The sequence below is a fragment of the Salvelinus alpinus genome, chromosome 10 (assembly GCF_045679555.1).
Source record: "Salvelinus alpinus chromosome 10, SLU_Salpinus.1, whole genome shotgun sequence".
NCBI classification, from domain to species: domain Eukaryota; kingdom Metazoa; phylum Chordata; class Actinopteri; order Salmoniformes; family Salmonidae; genus Salvelinus; species Salvelinus alpinus.
In genome coordinates, this window is record NC_092095.1 from 59114879 (window position 1) to 59137520 (window position 22642).

Genomic DNA, 22642 nt, shown 5'->3' on the forward strand with positions numbered 1-22642 from the left:
AATGCGAGTGTAGCGAAATGCTTGTGATTCTAGTTCCGACAATACAGTAATATCTAACAAGTAATCTAACAAATTCACAACAACTACCTTATACACACAAATGTAAAGGGATGAATAAGAATATGTACATGTAAATATATGGATGAGCGATGGCCGTGCGGCATAGGCAAGATGCAGTAGATGGTATAGAATACAGTATATAGATGAATAATGTAGGATATGTAAACATTATTCAAGTGGCGTTATTTAAAATGACTAATGATACTTTTATTAAGTCCATTTATTAAATTGGCCAGAGATTTGAGTCTGTATGTTGGCAGCAGCCTCTATGTTAGCGATGGCTGTTTAACAGTCTGATGGCCTTGAGATAGAAGCTGTTTTTCAGTCTCTCTGTCCCAGCTTTGATGCACCTGTACTGACTACGCCTTCTGGATGATAGCGGGGTGAACAGGCAGTAGCTCGGGTGGTTGTTGTCCTTAATTATCTTTTTGGCCTTCCTGTGACATCGGGTGGTGTAGGTGTCCTGGAGGGCAGGTAGTTTGCCCCTGGTGATGCGTTGTGCAGATCGCACCACCCTCTGGAGAGCCTTACGGTTGAGGCGGTGCAGTTGCCGTACCAGGCGGTGATGCAGCACGACAGGATGCTCTCAATTGTGCATCTGTAAAAGTTTGTGAGTATTTTAGGTGACAAGCCAAATTTCTTCAGCCTGCTGAGGTTGAAGAGGCACTGTTGCACCTTCTTCGCCACTCTGTCTGTGTGGGTGGACCATTTCAGTTTGTCTGTGATGTGTACGCTGAGGAACTTAAAACTTTCCACCTTCTCCACTACTGTCCCGTCGATGTGGATGGGTGGGGGTGCTCCCTCTGCTGTTCCCTGAATTCCACGATCATCTCCTTTGTTTTGTTGATGTTGAGTGCTAGGTTATTTTCCTGACACCACACTCCAAGGGCCCTCATCTCCTCCCTGTAGGCCGTCTCGTCGTTGTTGGGAATCAGGCCTACCACTGTAGTGTCGTCTGCAAACTTGATGATTGAGTTGGAGGCGTGCATGGCCACGCAGTCATGGGTGAACAGGGAGTACAGGAGAGGGCTGAGAACGCACCCTTGTGGGGCCCCAGTGTTGAGGATCAGCGGGGTGGAGATGTTGTTTCCTACCTTCACCACCTGGGAGGTGAGCTTGTGTTGGCGCCGGACAAGTCCACAGTGCCTGACTCCATCACAAGCATCCTATGGAAGCATGGGAAGTACAAGGTGGCAGACTGGGACAAGGATTTTGGTGGTCTGGACATCTATGGTGCCTTCAAAGAGCGTACAACCCTGAACCAGACTACTGGAGAGCTGAGAATCAGTGGATTGAAGAAAACAGACAGTGGAGTTTATTCTGTGAAGTTCAACAGAAAACAGCTTGACAAGACATATACAGTCGTGGCCAAAAGTTTTGAGAATGACACAAATATTAATTTCCACAAAGTTTTCTGCTTCAGTGTCTTTAGATATTTTTGTCAGATGTTACTATGGAATACTGAAGTATAATTACAATAATTCCATATGTGTCAAAGGCTTTTATTGACGATTACATGAAGTTGATGCAAAGAGTCAATATTTGCAGTGTTGTCCCTTCTTTTTCAAGACCTCTGCAATCTGCCCTGGCACGCTGTCAATTAACTTCTGGGCCACATCCTGACTGATGGCAGCCCATTCTTGCATAATCAATGCTTTGAGTTTGTCAGAATTTGTGGGGTTTTGTTTGTCCACCTGCCTCTTGAGGATTGACCACAAGTTCTCAATGGGATTAAGGTCTGGGGGGTTTCCTGGCCATGGGCCCAAAATATAGATGTTTTCTTCCCCGAGCTACTTAGTTATCACTGTTGCCTTATGGCAAGGTGCTCTATCATGCTGGAAAAGGCATTGTTCGTCACCAAACTGTTCCTGGATGGTTGGGAGAAGTTGCTCTTGGAGGATGTGTTGGTACCATTTCTTTATTCATGGCTGTGTTCTTAGGCAAAATTGTGAGTGAGCCCACTCCCTTGGCTGAGAAGCAACCCCACACATGGTCTCAGGATGCGTTACTGTTGGCATGACACAGGACTGATGGTAGCGCTCACCTTGTCTTCTCCAGACAAGCTTTTTTCCGGATGCCCCAAACAATCGGAAAGGGGATTCATCAGAGAAAATGACTTTACCCCAGTCCTCAGCAGTCCAATCCCTGTACCTTTTGCAGACTTTCAGTCTGTCCCTGACGTTTTTCCTGGAGAGAAGTGGCTTTTTTGCTGCCCTTCTTGACACCAGGCCATCCTCCAAAAGTCTTTGCCTCACTGTGCGTGCAGATGCACTCACACCTGCCTCCTGCCATTCCTGAGCAAGCTCTGTACTGGTGGTGCCCTGATCCCGCAGCTGAATCAACTTTAGGAGACGATCCTGGCGCTTGCTGGACTTTCTTGGGCGCCCTGAAGCCTTCTTCACAACAATTGAACCGCTCTCCTTGAAGTTCTTGATGATCCGATAAATGGTTGATTTATGTGCAATCTTACTGGCACCAATTCCCTTGCCTGTGAAGCCCTTTTTGTGCAAAGAAATGATGACAGCACGTGTTTCCTTGCAGGTAACCATGGTTGACAAAGGAAGAACAATGGTTCCAAGCACCACCCTCCTTTTGAAGCTTCCAGTCTGTTATTCGAACTCAATCAGCATGACAGAGTGATCACCAGCCTTGTCATAGTCAACACTTACACCTGTGTTAACGAGAGAATCACTGACATGATGTCAGCTGGTCCTTTTGTGGCAGGGCTGAAATGCATTGGAAATGTTTTTGGGGGATTCAGTTCATTTGCATGGCAAAGAGGGACTTTGATCAGATGAATTGCAATTAATTGCAATCTTCATAACATTCTGGAGTGTATGCAAATTGCCATCATACAAACTGAGGCAGCATACTTTGTGAAAATTAATATTTGTGTCATTCTCAAAACTTTTGGCCACAACTGTACACTGTTATCAGTAAGTGTTTATGTGTGCGTGTGTATATATCTGTGTGTATGTACCCGTGTGTATGTCTGTGTGTGGTCATGTAGAAACAGAAGGTTATGCAATGCCTCACAAGCATTTTTTTTGTTTAATATACATTATTCTGTGTATTATAAAGTATTGGAGATTTCTTTCAAATGATCTAATTAGAAAGAGTTTGTCCTTCTGTTGTCATTAGCAGATAAACCTAGCAGATCCATTAGTCCTAAAGATGAGTCAAAGCCTGAGAGTAAGAAGACACAGTGGCATTCACCTGGAATTCTGCCACTTAGCATCCTTTTCATTGTCATCCAGAAGTGAACACAACCAATGCTAATATGGTCTGTGTATCAGAATGCAAAGCTCAACTTCTCTCTTCTCTTCTCCTCAGCTAAAGGCAGTGATGTAGTCCAGTCAGAACAAGGCAAGTCATCCTGTTAATTTAAGGCTGTACAAACAGAAGCAACTTCTTTAAAGATGGACTATACAGAAATCATTCCTCCATTTCCTGGGTGATATAATTCTAAAAGTGTACATAATTTCACTTCATGACAAAATAAGCAGTCATTGTGTAAAATATATTTTCAATAACCAAAAATATTGTTTATTCAGCTGTTTGAAGCTGGTGTACAAAACCAAAACGGGAAGCATAGAAATAACACACATAGAACATATCTACCACTTCTGATACTTGCCTTCAACGGGAATGAAGGGGAAGAGGACGCAGACCAAGCTGGAAAGGGTCAGGGGAATGGAGGTGTTTATAAAACTTAAGCGGATAGTTTACCCGGTAACAGAGTGCTCTGGCAGTTACAGTGAACTGAAACCATATTTGTCCTGATGATTTGATTCCTGTAACCCACTGATTCTGAAAAGCTAAGTACAGTATACTGTGTATTATAAGAAGAGAGGGTTCATCTAGAACAAACTCATTCCATGAAAGGCTGTTTGTTTTTTCCATTCCATGAAAGGATGTTTGTTTTTTCCTTTCAGTTAAGACCTAGACAACTAGGTGAGGGAAGTTCCTTACTAATTAGTGACATTAATTAATCAAGTACAAGTACACTCGGCCCTCCATGGAATGAGTTTGTCACGTGATCTAGAGTGTTACTTGAAATGATATAACTAGAGCTAGTTAGTGGCCCAGAATAGACATAACCAGGAAATCCCTGTACTCATTTATTGTTGTAGCTTGTGAGGGTGTGAAGGGAGACCAGGGATGTGTGTGTGTATGATTATGTCCAACTCTTTTGTTGTGTGTTTTCTTGCCAGAAGTCACTCTGTTTAAGTATAAAGACCACCAGTAAAGAATCCAGTGTTTTAGGATGGTAAGTATGAGTCTGAGAGACACCAACCACTAGATTAATTAAGAAAGCATTAGGAAGTGCTCACATTGTTATCACATTATTATGTTTGATGATCAACATGTGGTATTTTTCGTTATAATTTGGATCCAATGAAAGAAACAATGAACAAGTCTGATTGGTGCTGGTGTTCTTAAAGGAAAGGAAGAACACCTGCTGTTGCATTTATAACATAAGACCAAGAGTTTTTCCAGACCATGTGACCTGACCAGGAAAAACTCCTGGCCCTAGTCATTAGTAATGTTTTGTCTCATGAGCTCTTTCCTCTGTTGCTTCCTTCCAGCTGGTGGTCTTCCTGGTGGGGTAACTGAGGACCAGAAACATGGGGTTTGAAAGCTCTCAGTACATAACTCCATATCTGTTACATTGAGACAAACGACCAAGAAGAGAGAAACATGTTTGAACTGTTGGAAATGTTTTTCATGAAATGTAAAATGAAGGGAAACAACAGGCAAATATTTCACAAAGTAACATGCAATCAGATGAAGTACAGTGAGCTACAAAGTATTGGTACAGACATCTTTTGTTGTTTTGTCTCTGTACTCCAGAACTTTGGATTTGAAATTATACAATGACTATAAAGTTAAAGTACAGCTTTGAGGGTATTTTCATTCTGTCACGTTCCTGACCTGTTTTCTTTTGTCTTGTATTTATTTAGTTGGTCAGGGCGTGAGTTGGGTGGGTTTGTCTATGTGTGATTTTCTATGTTGGGATGTTTGTGTTCGGCCGGGTATGATTCTCAATCAGAGGCAGCTGTCAATCGTTGTCCCTGATTGAGAATCATACTTAGGCAGCCTGGGTTTCACGTGTGTTTTGTGGGTGTTTGTTTCCGTGTTTGTATTCGTGCCACACGGGACTGTTGTGGGTTGTAGTCATTTTGTTATTTTCTTTCATGTTAGTGTTCAGTTTCGAGTTAAAAAAATTATCATGAGCACTACCCACTCTGCGTGTTGGTCCGATCCATGCTCCTCCTCGTCTGAGGAGAACGACTATGACGACCGTTACACATTCATTTCGGTTGAGCCTATGAGAAATTGCAGCACTTTTTGTACATAGTCCCCCCATTTTAGGGGACCAAAAGTATTGGGACAAATTAACTTGTCTGTATTATTGAGTCACTTTTATTCTAAATAAGAAAATAATGTTTTTAAACACTTTTACATTAACACGGACGCTACCATGATTACAGAATCCTGAATTAATCATGAATAATGCAGTGAGGAGTGAGAAAGTTAGACGCACAAATATCATACCCCCAAAAATTGCTAACCTCCCCTGTTATTGTAATGGTGAGAAGTTAACAAGTCTTGGGGGTATGATATTTGTTCGTCTAACTTTCTCACTCATTATTTACGATTCATTCAGGATTATCCATAATCATGGTAGCATCAATATTAATGTAGAGGTGTTTAGAAACATATTATATTCTAATTTACAATAAAAGTGACAGAATACATGATTTACCATTCATTTCTATTGGACACAAAATAATCTGCAAAACAAACAGCAAATGGATCTAACAAGTTTTTAGTCACAAGCTTGATGTAATCATTGTGTGCTAGAAATATGGGACCAAATATGGGGAATTTACTTTGGGTCCATAAAATGGGAGGCCTATGTAGAAAAAGTCCTGTAATTTCTAAACGGCTCACCCGATACGGATGAGAGTACACTCAAATTAAAGCTGACAGTCTGCCCCCCCCCCCCCTCCCCCTAGATGTCACCCATTTTCCCATTATCTCCTATGCATTTATACCTGTGTTTTCTGTTTGTCTGTTGCCAGTTCATCTTGTCTCGTCTGGCCTACCAGCGTTTTCCCCCATACTCCTGTTTCTCTCTAGTCCCTGTTTTCTAGTTTTCCCAGTTTTGACCATCTGCCTGAGCCTGAGCCTGAGCCTGAGCCTGAGCCTGAGCCTGCCTGCCGTTCTGTACCTTGTGACACTGCCCTGGATTACTAACCTCTGCCTGCCCTGACCCTGAGCCTGCCGTTGACCTGTCGTTTTACCTACTCTGTTTGTAATAAACTTTTGTTACTTCGAACTGTCTGGGCCTTATCTTGAGGTCTGATAGTATCAATCACTTTGTGGTTGTATGATACCTTTTCAGGTATTTTCCCCAGAGTGCTTAATGCCAACCAACTCCACTTTCTGTTTTAAATCGCAGCATGTGAATTTCATAGTTCTTCAAGCCTTCCCTTGACTTATGTCAAGGAATTTGTACAGGTTGTTATTGTTTACTTTTCTCTGAATAACTTAGGCCAACCCCCAGGCAAAGTATACTGTAGGGAGAGAGTGTTGGTTGAGAGGAACCAGCCTTGAGAGGTAGAGCTCATCCTCATCTGCCTTGCAAATAGAGTACTGAGATGTTTTATTACGAAGAGAGAGCTCTGTAGTACTGAGATGTTGTATTACTAAGAGATAGCTCTGTAGTACTGAGATGTTGTATTACTTATTACTAAGAGAGAGCTCTGCAGTACTGAGATGTTGTATTACTAAGAGAGAGCTCTGCAGTACTGAGATGTTGTATTACTTATTACTAAGAGAGAGCTCTGCAGTACTGAGATGTTGTATTACTAAGAGAGAGCTCTGCAGTACTGAGATGATGTATTACTAAGAGAGATCTCTGCAGTACTGAGATGTTGTATTACTAAGAGAGAGCTCTGCTGTACTGAGATGTTTTATTACTAAGAGAGAGCTCTGCTGTACTGAGATGTTGTATTACTAAGAGAGAGCTCTGCTGTACTGAGATGTTTTATTACTAAGAGAGAGCTCTGCTGTACTGAGATGTTGTATTACTAAGAGAGAGCTCTGCAGTACTGAGATGTTGTATTACTAAGAGAGAGCTCTGCTGTACTGAGATGTTGTATTACTAAGAGAGAGCTCTGCAGTACTGAGATGTTGTATTACTAAGAGAGAGCTCTGCAGTACTGAGATGTTGTATTACTAAGAGAGAGCTCTGCAGTACTGAGATGTTGTATTACTAAGAGAGAGCTCTGCAGTACTGAGATGTTGTATTACTAAGAGAGAGCTCTGCAGTACTGAGATGTTGTATTACTAAGAGAGAGCTCTGCTGTACTGAGATGTTGTATTACTAAGAGAGAGCTCTGCTGTACTGAGATGTTGTATTACTAAGAGAGAGCTCTGCAGTACTGAGATGTTGTATTACTAAGAGAGAGCTCTGCAGTACTGATATGTTGTATTACTAAGAGAGAGCTCTGCAGTACTGAGATGTTGTATTACTAAGAGAGAGCTCTGCAGTACTGAGATGTTGTATTACTAAGAGAGAGCTCTGCAGTACTGAGATGTTGTATTACTAAGAGAGAGCTCTGCAGTACTGAGATGTTGTATTACTAAGAGAGAGCTCTGCAGTACTGAGATGTTGTATTACTAAGAGAGAGCTCTGCAGTACTGAGATGTTGTATTACTAAGAGAGAGCTCTGCTGTACTGAGATGTTGTATTACTAAGAGAGAGCTCTGCAGTACTGAGATGTTGTATTACTAAGAGAGAGCTCTGCAGTACTGAGATGTTGTATTACTTATTACTAAGAGAGAGCTCTGCAGTACTGAGATGTTGTATTACTAAGAGAGAGCTCTGCTGTACTGACATGTTGTATTACTAAGAGAGAGCTCTGCAGTACTGAGATGTTGTATTACTAAGAGAGAGCTCTGCAGTACTGAGATGTTGTATTACTAAGAGAGAGCTCTGCAGTACTGAAATGTTGTATTACTAAGAGAGAGCTCTGCAGTACTGAGATGTTGTATTACTAAGAGAGAGCTTTGCAGTACTGAGATGTTGTATTACTAAGAGAGAGCTCTGCAGTACTGAGATGTATTACTAACAACAATGATGCATGAGTATTTCTTTTAATACTTTAATTTAAAATTTGACAAACAGTGTTTGTCTTTATCAAATTCTTTCAAAATACCCTCAAATCTGAGCATAACAGTTTTCACAATACAATTGTCACCCGGATTTCAACAACAAAAAATCTCTAATAAATCTTTATATCAGTCTGTGACGGACTAAAGTAAGGGGTAACAGCGTTGTACACTAGTTGCCACCAGATTGTTGAGAACATTTGTTGGGCAAGACCACTAACCTGGTATATCCCAGGTTTTAGTTCTGTTACTGGTATGTCTCATGTAATTCTGTTACAGAAGAAGATGTTATAAATTAAGACCAGCTCACATTAATTTATTGTGGGACTGGACCAAGACTGTTCTAAAATGGAGTCCTGGCACATGCAAAAACCTGTACTTGTAGTGATGTGTTGATGACTGAATGTTTGATGTCCATGTACACATCTGAACACCAATTCTGTTTCAGCACTTTGTCTTAAGAATGTATTTTTTCCATACTTGATTGGTGAAAGCAATACAGAGGAAAGTCCATATAGGGCTGGGCTGAACCATCACCAACATACATATCCCTATCTGAACTATTCACAGATCTATTCACCAGATCTGTGAATAGTGAGCTGGGGAAAGGGACTAGTTAACACTAGACTTAGAGATCAGTCTCAGTCAGGTTCACCAAACGGATCACACCACAGAACTGACGATTCTGAAATCAAGTGTCAACTTTCCTTCCAAGACATGCTGCTGTGCAAAACAAATGCACAAATGCAGTATGACATCTATCTGTAACGACTGAATTCCAGCCTGTATATGCTGCCCATCCTTTGTGAGTTTGATATTTATATTTTTTCAATAAAGGACTTGAGTTCTATATTGGATTTTATTATTATGACCTCTGAAAGTGATCAGGTCGATTTGATTTTGAAACCTGATTGGTAAAAGCAATATACAAGGCCATACCATTGCCACAAGGAGGCGCCAAATAGTTATACACGACTAGTCAGGGACTTTGGGGGAAGGGTGGAGAATCTAGGGGCTACATTGTAACAATTAAGAAATGTGTGTCGCCTGTAATCTAGGCTGCATTGTAGCAATGTACATTTGAGCCATTAGCCAACAAATTCTTAGTAACACGACAGTCCAGTTTCATTATCAAGAAGTTATCTAGTAGCAAGCTGAATTTCACCTCATAGTGTAACGAACCTGTAAGGCCACTAAAACACGTTGTTTGTTGACTAACGTAAACAGTCTAGGACACTGATTTCCCATGAAATAATCCATTTGTATTTTATTTGAATGAACAGACAGTGCATCCCAGCACTGACCCGCCGCACAAAACATCTTCCCAAAAACTCTCTCAGCATGCCTCCCATCTCCTCACATACAGCAACTCATTTGCATAACATTGTGTGATAGGCTGAGAGACTTTTGAATGTGTAAACATTACCCTCTTCTTAAACTGAACACACCCTGTGTTTAATAACCTGGATAAACACATGAAAAAATAACCTCTGAGAAGTGTACAGTAACCAAACACATTCAGAATGCATTGACCAAACAGGCCTCCAAATAGTTCTTTGGGGTCTACCCCCCTGACCCATGTGATCTTCTGCTGCAATTTACTCAGGTGCTTGACCCGTCTCAAAGGAGTCACTTTCTCTTGCAGGTGCACAGGGCAACTCCGTGTTCACGTCCGTTTGTGTGGCATGAGTCTCTGTGTCTTCGACTGAGCTTTCATTTCTGACAGTCCAGTTCCCGTTCCACTGAGACATTAACATCCCTTGGAGCCCACAGTCTCACAATGTCCCCCACCCTTCTCCTGAAGGGTAACCTAGGCAACATTGGTTTCTTTTCCTCAGAGCACCCTGTTTCCTTAAGGGTATGTCTCTTTTCCGGTGCCAGTGACCTCATGCTCTGAAACAACCCCAAAGTATTTTTGATCCTGTTGTAGTGTACCACGGCATGATAAGGTCCGTTACACTGTACTACTTCATACAGCACCTCTGACAGTTTCTTTGCCATTTTCTTTCTCAGTTTGGGTGACAACCCCTTTTCCCTCTGGTAGTCTCTAAGCCACCAACTCATTTTCCTCATACCTCTGGGGTGTCACCTTCAGATCAAAGTATTCCTTTTGTTTACCTGTGGTTTTTAGGTGATTTCTCTTTACAGCTTCCCTTGCAGTGCTTAAATACCCTTGCACCTTTTGCACATACTGAGTAACATACTGTTTCCCTTAATTTTGTTGTGTTCCCATAACCACATCAACCTGTAAAGTCATTTCAGCACTGAACAGCACCCTGTATGGTGTGAACCCTGTGGAAGAGTGAACACTACTCCTGTATGACATCATCACATATGGGAGTATCTCATCCCAATTTCTTTGATTGTCATCAACAAAAAGTGACAGCATATTGATCAGAGTTCTGTTCATTCTTTCCACCAAACCAGCTGATTGTGGGTTGTACGGAGTGGTTCGTGTTTTGTTCATTTGTAAAAGATTTAGATCTCTCTAAAAAGAGCAGATACAAAATTCCGCCCCTGGTCGCTAGGAACGCCTAACTTCAACACAAATTCCTCTACCAGTTTCCTGGTCACTGTTACTGCGTCCTGATTGGGTATGGCATATGCCTCTGACCACCTAGTAAAGTAATCTGACACTACCATCATTTGTTTGTTACCTCGTCCTGTCTCTGTAAACAGACACATTAGGTCTACAGCTATCCTCTCAAAAGGGCGGCCTGTGACAGAACTTGTCATGGGCGCTCTGGGGGATGGACCCTGTAAGTTGTATGCAGTGCACGCCACACAGCCCTTACACCACTGCTTTATGGCTCTCTGCCAGCCTGGACAATAAAATCTTGCTCTGATTTTACGGGTGAGTTTTTCAACTCCTAAATGGCCTCCAGTTCTATCATTACGGATAAAGGTAAGTATCTCATGTACGAATTCATCTGGTACAACCCCTGGATGCACAAACTGGATGGACTGATGGGGGTTTCCCTGAGGATGGCACACTGAGCTCTGACAAACTGGATGGACTGATGGAGGTTTCCCTGAGGATGGCACACTGAGCTCTGACAAACTGGATGGACTGATGGTGGTTTCCCTGAGGATGGCACACTGAGCTCTGACAAACTGGATGGACTGATGGAGGTTTCCCTGAGGATGGCACACTGAGCTCTGACAAACTGGATGGACTGATGGTGGTTTCCCTGAGGATGGCACACTGAGCTCTGACAAACTGGATGGACTGATGGTGGTTTCCCTGAGGATGGCACACTGAGCTCTGACAAACTGGATGGACTGATGGTGGTTTCCCTGAGGATGGCACACTGAGCTCTGACAAACTGGATGGACTGATGGAGGTTTCCCTGAGGATGGCACACTGAGCTCTGACAAACTGGATGGACTGATGGAGGTTTCCCTGAGGATGGCACACTGAGCTCTGACAAACTGGATGGACTGATGGTGGTTTCCCTGAGGATGGCACACTGAGCTCTGACAAACTGGATGGACTGATGGTGGTTTCCCTGAGGATGGCACACTGAGCTCTGACAAACTGGATGGACTGATGGAGGTTTCCCTGAGGATGGCACACTGAGCTCTGACAAACTGGATGGACTGATGGTGGTTTCCCTGAGGATGGCACACTGAGCTCTGACAAACTGGATGGACTGATGGTGGTTTCCCTGAGGATGGCACACTGAGCTCTGACAAACTGGATGGACTGATGGGGGTTTCCCTGAGGATGGCACACTGAGCTCTGACAAACTGGATGGACTGATGGTGGTTTCCCTGAGGATGGCACACTGAGCTCTGACAAACTGGATGGACTGATGGTGGTTTCCCTGAGGATGGCACACTGAGCTCTGACAAACTGGATGGACTGATGGTGGTTTCCCTGAGGATGGCACACTGAGCTCTGACAAACTGGATGGACTGATGGAGGTTTCCCTGAGGATGGCACACTGAGCTCTGACAAACTGGATGGACTGATGGTGGTTTCCCTGAGGATGGCACACTGAGCTCTGACAAACTGGATGGACTGATGGTGGTTTCCCTGAGGATGGCACACTGAGCTCTGACAAACTGGATGGACTGATGGTGGTTTCACTGAGGATGGCACACTGAGCTCTGACAAACTGGATGGACTGATGGTGGTTTCCCTGAGGATGGCACACTGAGCTCTGACAAACTGGATGGACTGATGGTGGTTTCCCTGAGGATGGCACACTGAGCTCTGACAAACTGGATGGACTGATGGGGGTTTCCCTGAGGATGGCACACTGAGCTCTGACAAACTGGATGGACTGATGGTGGTTTCCCTGAGGATGGCACACTGAGCTCTGACAAACTGGATGGACTGATGGTGGTTTCCCTGAGGATGGCACACTGAGCTCTGACAAACTGGATGGACTGATGGTGGTTTCCCTGAGGATGGCACACTGAGCTCTGACAAACTGGATGGACTGATGGTGGTTTCCCTGAGGATGGCACACTGAGCTCTGACAAACTGGATGGACTGATGGTGGTTTCCCTGAGGATGGCACACTGAGCTCTGACAAACTGGATGGACTGATGGGGGTTTCCCTAAGGATGGCACACTGAGCTCTGACAAACTGGATGGACTGATGGGGGTTTCCCTGAGGATGGCACACTGAGCTCTGACAAATCGGAGGAGATAAGAATGCAGCTGGAAAAGAAAGAGAAAAGTAATATAGATTAAAGTGAAGTGGGATGATTTTAGAAAGTGGGAGAGAGAAGCGGATTCTCTGAAGGAGAAAACAGTAAAATGACTAATGGTAAAGCAAGAGGACTAATGGTAAAGCAAGAGGACTAATGGTAAAGCAAGATGACTGATGGTAAAGCAAGAGGACTAATGGTAAAGCAAGAGGACTGATGGTAAAGCAAGAGGACTGATGGTAAAGCAAGAGGACTGATGGTAAAGCAAGAGGACTGATGGTAAAGCAAGAGGACTGATGGTAAAGCAAGAGGACTAATGGTAAAGCAAGATGACTGATGGTAAAGCAAGAGGACTAATGGTAAAGCAAGAGGACTGATGGTAAAGCAAGATGACTGATGGTAAAGCAAGAGGACTGATGGTAAAGCAAGAGGACTGATGGTAAAGCAAGAGGACTGATGGTAAAGCAAGAGGACTAATGGTAAAGCAAGAGGACTGATGGTAAAGCAAGAGGGCTGATGGTAAAGCAAGAAGACTGATGGTAAAGCAAGAGGACTAATGGTAAAGCAAGAGGACTGATGGTAAAGCAAGAGGACTGATGGTAAAGCAAGAGGACTGATGGTAAAGCAAGAGGACTGATGGTAAAGCAAGAGGCCTGATGGTAAAACAAGAGGACTGATGCTAATGCAAGAGGACTGATGGTAAAGCAAGAGGACTGATGGTAAAGCAAGAGAACTGATGGTTGATGGTAAAGCAAGAGGACTGATGGTAAAGCAAGAGGACTGATGGTAAAGCAAGAAGACTGATGGTAAAGCAAGAGGACTGATGGTAAAGCAAGAGGACTGATGGTAAAGCAAGAGGCCTGATGGTAAAACAAGAGGACTGATGCTAATGCAAGAGGACTGATGGTAAAGCAAGAGGACTGATGGTAAAGCAAGAGGACTGATGGTAAAGCAAGAGGACTGATGGTAAAGCAAGAGGCCTGATGGTAAAACAAGAGGACTGATGCTAATGCAAGAGGACTGATGGTAAAGCAAGAGGCCTGATGGTAAAGCAAGAGGACTGATGGTTGATGGTAAAGCAAGAGGACTGATGGTAAAGCAAGTGCAGGACAAAGACAAACGAAAGGAAGACAAGAAAGGTAGAAGAAGTCTGAGAGAAGTGTTTTCTCTGGGAGGACCTCTTGGTGGGGGTGACCAACAGCCAAGCCAAAACCAACCCTTGGCTGCCGGACCAGTGAACCCCGGATACGGTCCAGTTCCACAACCATGGAACCTGCCTGCACCGTAGCCACCCCCAGCCTATACTGGGCAGTGAGAGGGAGCCGAAGTAGAAAAGATGAAACCCCAAAAAGATGAAAAACCCAAGATAAGGCCAAAACCAAAGACTGACTACGACCTTAGACAAAGACGAAGGGACAAAGCCGACAGCCCTCCAGAATCCAGCTCTCATGATGATGATGATGATAAAGACGGCAAAGGAGACGAGCGACCGCCACTCAAGAAGCTCTTCCCCCTGATATCAACTCCAAACCCTCAGGGGGAGCTGCTATGACTGTGGATTGACTCTGGGACGTGGATGAGGTGAAAGCCATTGTAAAGGACGTGACTGACCACGCGAAAGAAGATGGAAGTTGGAAACCTCTATTTCTGTACTCCTCAGCCTGACCTGTAAACCTCCTGGGAAGAGATCGGATGTGCAAGATGAATCTGACTATTGCATTGCACTGCTGAGGGCTTGTCCCTCCGTTCCCCTACAAACGGGATAAACCCGTGCATGTCCCAGTGTTATTATGCCTGGCATTTGAGCGATCCTGAGGTGGAAGGTGGACTATTAGAGCGATCACTTACCTCCCCACATCACTGTGCATGGGAGGTGCCGGAACATCTTCACTGAACAGCAGCTGTCCCTTCGTGTGAAGACCCTGAATATCAACAAAGATGGACAAAGCCGAAAAGCAGAGTGGAAGTGACAATTGATGGAATATACTACGGTGAGGAATTTACAGCGGCCGGAGTTTTGCTGTTTGATGTACAGAGATCGATGTATGAAGTACTGGGCGCTGTCCCACACTGTAGTATGGAAAAAAACAATTGAGAATGGAAAGATATTGGATCTTGGAGGAAGACTGTGAACAGCCACTGATTGGGTGGCCTGGGAGGCGGATGGGAAGGGGTCTCCATCAACAGCGACCTTTTTCTCCACTTTCTGGGTTACTACTCGAACGATACCAAAGAAAGAACCTATTCCTACCGAAAGTATGATGGTTGTGTCCCAAGGTAACTCCCGCATACCATGACTGAACAGCTCTGAGCTGTCTCCAAGACCGATATTGGGAAGATGAGAGGTGCCAGCCCGGTGAAAGTTGTCCCGAATAGTAATTACAGACCATAAAAAATCTCAGTAGCCTCTTAGCAAAGAACCAGAAAAGGGTATTATTCCCATCCATCAGGCCCTGGCTGAAAATGGGGCTTTGATCCCATGCCCAAACACCCCTAATTTACCTGTTAGGAAGCCATCTGGTGAATATCGATTTGTGCGATATTTTAGAATAGGTTATTAATGATGTTGTTCACGCAAGAGCACCCCTGGTGCTGAACACAGTTAATATTCTTTCCAAAGTTCCCCCAGGGACCTGTTGTTTTTCGGTTATAGATTTGGCTAATGCATTTTTCAGCGTCCCTGTTGACCCTGGGTCACAGGATTGGTTCTCTTGCGTTTATTTGGGGGGGAAATTACTTGGACAATGATGCAGCAAGGCTGTTGAATCACCTGCCATTTTTGGGCCAGGAAATGGAAAGGAAAGCATTTATTCCCCCTGGAGGATTTTTATTTATTTAACTAGGCAAGTCAGTTAAGAAAAAATTCTTATTTACAATGACGGCCTACCGGGGAACATTGGGTTAACTCCCTTGTTCAGGGGTAGAACAACAGATTTTTAACTTGGCAGCTCGGGGATTCGATCCAGGAACCTTTCGGTTACTGACCTAACGCTCTAACCACTAGGCTACCTGCCACCCCTGCAGTAATACTGTTGTTCAATGCGTTGATGACCTGTTGGTCTGATGACCTGTTCCTCATCTGAGAAAATCTGTCACGAAGATACAAAGGCATTGTTGATTTTCTTAGATAAATGTTCATAAAGCTTCCCCCTCTAAGATGCAGTTGTGTAGAAGTCCTGATAAATATTTGAGTCATGACATTACTTATGAGGGTCGCGCCCTCCATAAAGATAGGCTAGAGGTGATCAAGTCCCTGCCTAAACCTGTTACTAAGCAGCACCTGATGTTGCTGTTGGGAGTGGATGGCTACTGTCGCCCATGGTTGAAAGACTATGCGGAGAGAGTACAGCCTCTGCAGGATTGTATTTATGGCAGAAAGATGGAAATGTGTGAAGTGGTGGAATGGACACCTGAGGCTGAATTACCCTTAATTAAGTTAAAGCAGGCTCTAATGTCAACCCTCTCTTTGGGTTTGCCTGACCACACCAAACCATGTTTTTGTCTCTGAGAATTGTTGGGGTTCGTTCCTTGTTCCTTGTCAATCATTGGCTCATTGGTGAAATTAGCATTCAGACAATATCTTTAATTAAATCAATCATTAATTTATTAATGCAATTGCAGACAGAAGTTGACAACGGGAACATAGCACGCATGTTTCCGAGTAAGTTCTGCACCCCACCTAAGGGCACAGCTGATGTTATACATGTGATCACTCCCTAGAGGTATGATCACCTACATCAATGTATGTGTGTATCGATAAGCTGAGGTTACCTTATAAGGCAACCTAGTAAATTCTCTGAATTTATTAGAATTGTCCACTGTCTCACAAGATAAAAATATCAAAACCAGACAGTGGTTACGTCTCTTTATCTAGTTTCAGTCTGACTCAGACCTAGCCTGCAAGCACACTCTCACAACAGCCAGGGCTTAACCACAAAGACTAATATAGATAGCTTGTGCAACGTATAGTGGCAGAGTTTTTAGACACATAGCAACAGTATCTTATTATAAGGCCTGCAGCAAAACATATGAATCTTAAGGTCCCCTTAATCAATAATGGGGAGGGTCTTTGGGACCCACCCCCTACAGAATCATGGGCTTATGCCTGCTGTGTTGACACAGTACCACAGAGTTGGCTATAGGCCTATGTGGAACTACTCTAAGCGTTTAGACACTTAACTGAAGCATGGTTTCCTGCCTCTGCTCTGTTTCTGTGGAAACTGAGGCGTTTTTGCATGTTCTGATATTGTAGCAATGACTGAGCTGACGGTGCATGTTCCCATGTGGTTCATGCCATTATTACACAGGTTAAAACTGCGCATCTTACACATGCCAGAGTGTGCCAAGCACACACTTCTGCAAAGGACAGTGTTTCTCAAGGGAACGCTAAAGCTGAGACATGGACAGGGAAGGAGAGATGTTGATGGGGAGAGAAAGAGGGAAAGCAAGAGGGTGAGGGAGAGGAGATTGATGTAAAGACAACAGGAGGACATGAACTCTGAGGTGGAGCCAGGGTCAGAGGACCAAGAGGAGGAATCCAGCAGAGCCACACACAACAGCCAGACAGACGGTCAGAGGTCTCCACCAACCCCTCAGAGAAGGGATGAAGAAGAGAGCGTCAGAGAGAGAAGAGGTGAAGAACCTAACTTCTCCCAACAAACACCATGTTGAATTACCATACATCAAGACCCAACTACTCCTAAAACAACGACACGCTCCCACCACGTTTCACCAAGACCATCATCTACAAGACACTCACATTGCTATCAGATGGGTGTAGAACAAGGAAGTGTAGTAAAGACAATGAAAACCCAGAGGAGCAGTAGTCAGGTAGACAGGTCAGGTGTTCCTCTCTCTCTATCAGGTCTGAGGAGACCCACTAGCTCAGTGTCAGACAGTACAGACACTCCTGATAGAAGCAGTCCAGGATTGTCAGCTGGTCTCAGAGCCACAGCATGAAGGAACACTATCTACTCCAGTAAACTACAGTTCAGGTGCACCCTCTGGACCAGTAGACACCAGCTCAGATACCCCATGTACAGCAATAGAGAGTAGCTCAGATACTGTCTACTACATAGGGATGTATATGTAAATCCTCTGTACCAACAGAGACCAGTACAGCTACAGAGTCTGTACCAGAAGAAACCAGTTGAAAAGCACTTGTTGAATATGTAGTTTGTTTGAGAAATATTTAGTTTCTGTACAGAGAATGTTTGTTTCTCTTCAGTAAACTCATCTCTCTTTATCTAAATATTTCTGGTTATTATGTATCATATTGTTATCCTGTATGGGCGGTCATGTTTAGCCTAGGTTACTAGAATTTTTCTACTGTGAATAATGTGAACTAAAATGAAATGTTGATCCATGCTACAACATGGCAAACATGTATTATGTTTTGAGGTGTCACACCCTGGCCTTAGTATTCTTTGTTTTCTTTATTATTTTAGTTAGGTCAGGGTGTGACATGGGGAATGTATGTGTTTTTGTAGTGTCTAGGGTGGTTGTATGGTTTAGGGGGTTAAATAGAGTAGATGGGTTTGTGTTTAGTATAGGTGTCTAGCTGTGTCTATGGTTGCCTGAATGGTTCTCAATCAGAGACAGATGTCATTAATTGTCTCTGATTGGGAGCCATATTTAAGGCAGCCATAGGCACTAGGTTAATGTGGGTAATTGTCTATGTTGTACGTTTGTAGCTTGTGTGTGCACTTACGTCTTTAGCTTCACGATCGTTTGTTGTTTTGTTTCAGTTTGTTATAGTGTTTGTTGCGTGTTTTTTCCTTTCTCTACAATAAAAGAGAATGTATTTTGCACACGCTGCGCCTTGGTCCACTTTCTCTCAGCAAGACGATCGTGACAGAATTACCCACCAAAGGACCAAGCAGCGTGTGAAACAGCAACAGGACCCACCTACACAGGATTCATGGACATGGGAGGAGATATTAGATGGAAAGGGACCTTGGTCACAACCGGGAGAATATCGCCTCCCTCGTGAAGAGCTGGAGGCAGCTAAAGCCGAGAGGAGGCGATATGAGGAGGCAGCACGGAAGCAAGGCTGGAAGCCCGTGAGTACAACCCAAAAATTTATTGGGGGGGGGGCTGAAAGGGAGTGTGGCGAAGTCAGGTAGGAGACCTGCGCATACTCCCTGTACTTACCGTGGAGAGCGAGAGTACGGGCAGACACCGTGTTACGCAGTAGAGCGCATGGTGTCTCCTGTACGTGTTCATAGCCCGGTGTGGGTTATTCCACCTCCCTGCACTGGCAGGGCTAGATTGAGGATTGAGCCGGATGTCATGAAGCCGGCCCAACGCATCTGGCCACCAGTGCGTCTCCTCGGGCCGGCTTACATGGCACCAGCCTTACGCATGGTGTCCCCGGTTCGCCTACATAGCCCGGTGCGGGTTATTCCACCTCCCCGCACTGGTCGGGCGACAGGGAGCATACAACCAGGTAAGGTTGGGCAGGCTCAGTGCTCAGTGCTCAAGGGAGCCAGTACGCCTGCACAGTCCGGTATTTCCGGCGCCACCTCCCCGCCCCAGCCCATTACCACCAGTGCCTACACCACGCACCAAGCCTCCTGTGTGTCCCCAGAGTCCTGTGCGTCCTGTTGCTGCTCCCCGCACTAGCCCTGAGATGCGTGTCTCCAGCCCATTACCACCAGTGCCTACACCACGCACCAAGCCTCCTGTGTGTCCCCAGAGTCCTGTGCGTCCTGTTGCTGCTCCCCGCACTAGCCCTGAGATGCGTGTCTTCAGCCCGGTACCTCCAGTTCCGGTACCACGCACCAGGCCTACAGTGCGCCTCAGCCGGCCAGAGTCTGCCGTCTGCCCAGCGCCATCTGAGCTATCCGTCTGCCCAGCGCCATCTGAGCCATCCGTCTGCCCAGCGCCTTCTGAGCCATCCGTCTGCCCAGCGCCTTCTGAGCCATCCGTCTGCCCAGCGCCTTCTGAGCCATCCGTCTGCCCAACGCCTTCTGAGCCATCCGTCTGCCCAGCGCCTTCTGAGCCATCCGTCTGCCCAGCGCCTTCTGAGCCATCCGTCTGCCCAGCGCCTTCTGAGCCATCCGTCTGCCCAGCGCCTTCTGAGCCATCCGTCTGCCCAGCGCCTTCTGAGCCATCCGTCTGCCCAGCGCCTTCTGAGCCATCCGTCTGCCCAGCGCCTTCTGAGCCATCCGTCTGCCCCGCGCCTTCTGAGCCATCCGTCTGCCCCGAGCCATTAAAGCCGCCCGTCTGTCCCGAGCCGTCAGAGCCGTTCGTCAGTCAGGAGCCGCTAGAGCCGTTCGTCAGTCAGGATCTTCCAGAGCCGCCAACCAGCCAGGATCTTCCAGAGCCGCCAACCAGCCAGGATCTGCCAGAGCCGCCAACCAGCCAGGATCTGCCAGAGCCGCCAACCAGCCAGGATCTGCCAGAGCCGCCAACCAGCCAGGATCTGCCAGAGCCGCCAACCAGCCAGGATCTGCCAGAGCCGCCAACCAGCCAGGATCTGCCAGAGCCGCCAACCAGCCAGGATCTGCCAGAGCCGCCAACCAGCCAGGATCTGCCAGAGCCGCCAACCAGCCAGGATCTGCCAGAGCCGCCAACCAGCCAGGATCTGCCAGAGCCGCCAGCCAGCCAGGATCTGCCAGAGCCGCCAGCCAGCCAGGATCAGCCGGATCCGCCAGCCAGCCAGGAGCAGCCGGATCCGCCAGCCAGCCAGGAGCAGCCGGATCCGTCAGCCAGCCAGGAGCAGCCGGATCCGTCAGCCAGCCATGAGCAGCCGGATCCGTCAGCCAGCCATGAGCAGCCGGATCCGTCAGCCAGCCATGAGCAGCCGGATCCGTCAGCCAGCCATGAGCAGCCGGATCCGTCAGCCAGCCATGAGCAGCCAGATCCGTCCCTCAGTCCGGAGCTGCCGTCCCTCAGTCCGGAGCTGCTGTCCCTCAGTCCGGAGCTACCCATCCGTCCGGTGGCGCCCTCTGGGATGGTCTTCAGTCCGGGACTTGCAACAAGAGTCGCCGCTCCAGAGGCGCCACCAAAGCGGGTATTGACAATGGTGGAGTGGGGGCCTCGTACCGCGCCCGAGCCGCCGCCATGATGGGGGCCACCCCGGACCCTCCCCTTCTGTTTCAGGTTCTGCGGCCGGAGTCCGCACCTTTGGGGAAGGTACTGTCACACCCTGGCCTTAGTATTCTTTGTTTTCTTTATTATTTTAGTTAGGTCAGGGTGTGACATGGGGAATGTATGTGTTTTTGTAGTGTCTAGGGTGGTTGTATGGTTTAGGGGGTTAAATAGAGTAGATGGGGTTGTGTTTAGTATAGGTGTCTAGCTGTGTCTATGGTTGCCTGAATGGTTCTCAATCAGAGACAGATGTCATTAATTGTCTCTGATTGGGAGCCATATTTAAGGCAGCCATAGGCACTAGGTTAATGTGGGTAATTGTCTATGTTGTGCGTTTGTAGCTTGTGTGTGCACTTACGTCTTTAGCTTCACGATCGTTTGTTGTTTTGTTTCAGTTTGTTATAGTGTTTGTTGCGTGTTTTTTCCTTTCTCTACAATAAAAGAGAATGTATTTTGCACACGCTGCGCCTTGGTCCACTTTCTCTCAGCAAGACGATCGTGACATGAGGAGAATATGTCTGTGTGAATGTTTTAGTGTGCATGTCTCATACAGTAGGCCTATAGGTCAATGGTTATAGGCTGGTGAATCAAAAGCCCTCAGACTCAGTGGACAGGAGGAACATTAAATGAACTATAGTTATTAAGTTACCTTTGAATATTACAGTATTGCCAACATTTGTTACATTATAGCACAGTGATCCTATCAATTCTAAATTATATATGTAATTATGTGCATTGTAGCTAATCATACACATAGGGTGGTGCCAAAGACCAGGTATGTGTAACGGCTGTTCTCCTCCTCTTCGTCTGAAGAGGAGGAGTAGGGATCGGACCAAAACGCAGTGGTTGATGAATACATGAAGATTTATTAAAGCAAGACGAAACACGAAAAACACTTGGAAAATTACAAAATAACAAACGACGTAGACCGACCTGAACATAAGAACTTACATAAACACGAAGAACAGGTACAGACTAGCATAAACGATACAGTCCCATGTGGTAACAATCACCCACAAACAAACGGTGTGAACAGCCTACCTTAATATGGTTCTCAATCAGAGGAAACGTCAAACACCTGCCCCTAATTGAGAACCATATCAGGCAACACATTGAACCCAACATAGAAACACATAACATAGACTACCCACCCAGCTCACGCCCTGACCATACTAAACACATACAAAAACAACGGAAAACAGGTCAGGAACGTGACAGAACCCCCCCCTCAAGGTGCGAACTCCGGGCGCACCACCTAACAATCTAGGGGCGGGTCTGGGTGGGCATCTGTCCGCGGTGGCGGCTCCGGCGCAGGACGAGGACACCACTCCACCATTGTCTTTGTCCCCCTCCTTAGCCTCCTTTGAGTGGCGATCCTCGCCCCCGACCCTGGTCTAGGAACCTTAACACAGGTCCCCCCTAGATAGAGGAGATAACTCAGGACATAGAGGTAGCTCAGGACAGAGAGGCAACTCCGGACTGAAGAGGCAGCTCTGGACTGAAGAGCAGCTCTGGACTGAATGGTCGCTCCGGACTGGAGGGCAGCTCATGACTGGAGGGCAGCTCATGACTGGAGGGCAGCTCATGACTGGAGGGCAGCTCATGACTGGAGGGCAGCTCATGACTGGAGGGCAGCTCATGA

General features: G+C 45.8%; 2 protein-coding genes across 3 annotated transcripts in view; one reads left to right on the plus strand and one right to left on the minus strand.

Annotated features, from left to right (window-relative positions):
* LOC139532429 (SLAM family member 7-like) overlaps window positions 1-5573 on the plus strand; it is an 89776-nt gene extending 84203 nt beyond the window's left edge. The window contains exon 9 of the mRNA XM_071329999.1: window positions 4650-5573. The gene's annotated coding sequence lies outside the window, so the exon portion shown is untranslated. The remainder of the gene's footprint in view (window positions 1-4649) is intronic.
* The window catches only part of LOC139532420 (hemicentin-2-like), a 231613-nt gene that overhangs the window by 115414 nt on the left and 93557 nt on the right, over window positions 1-22642 (minus strand). The window lies entirely within an intron of this gene.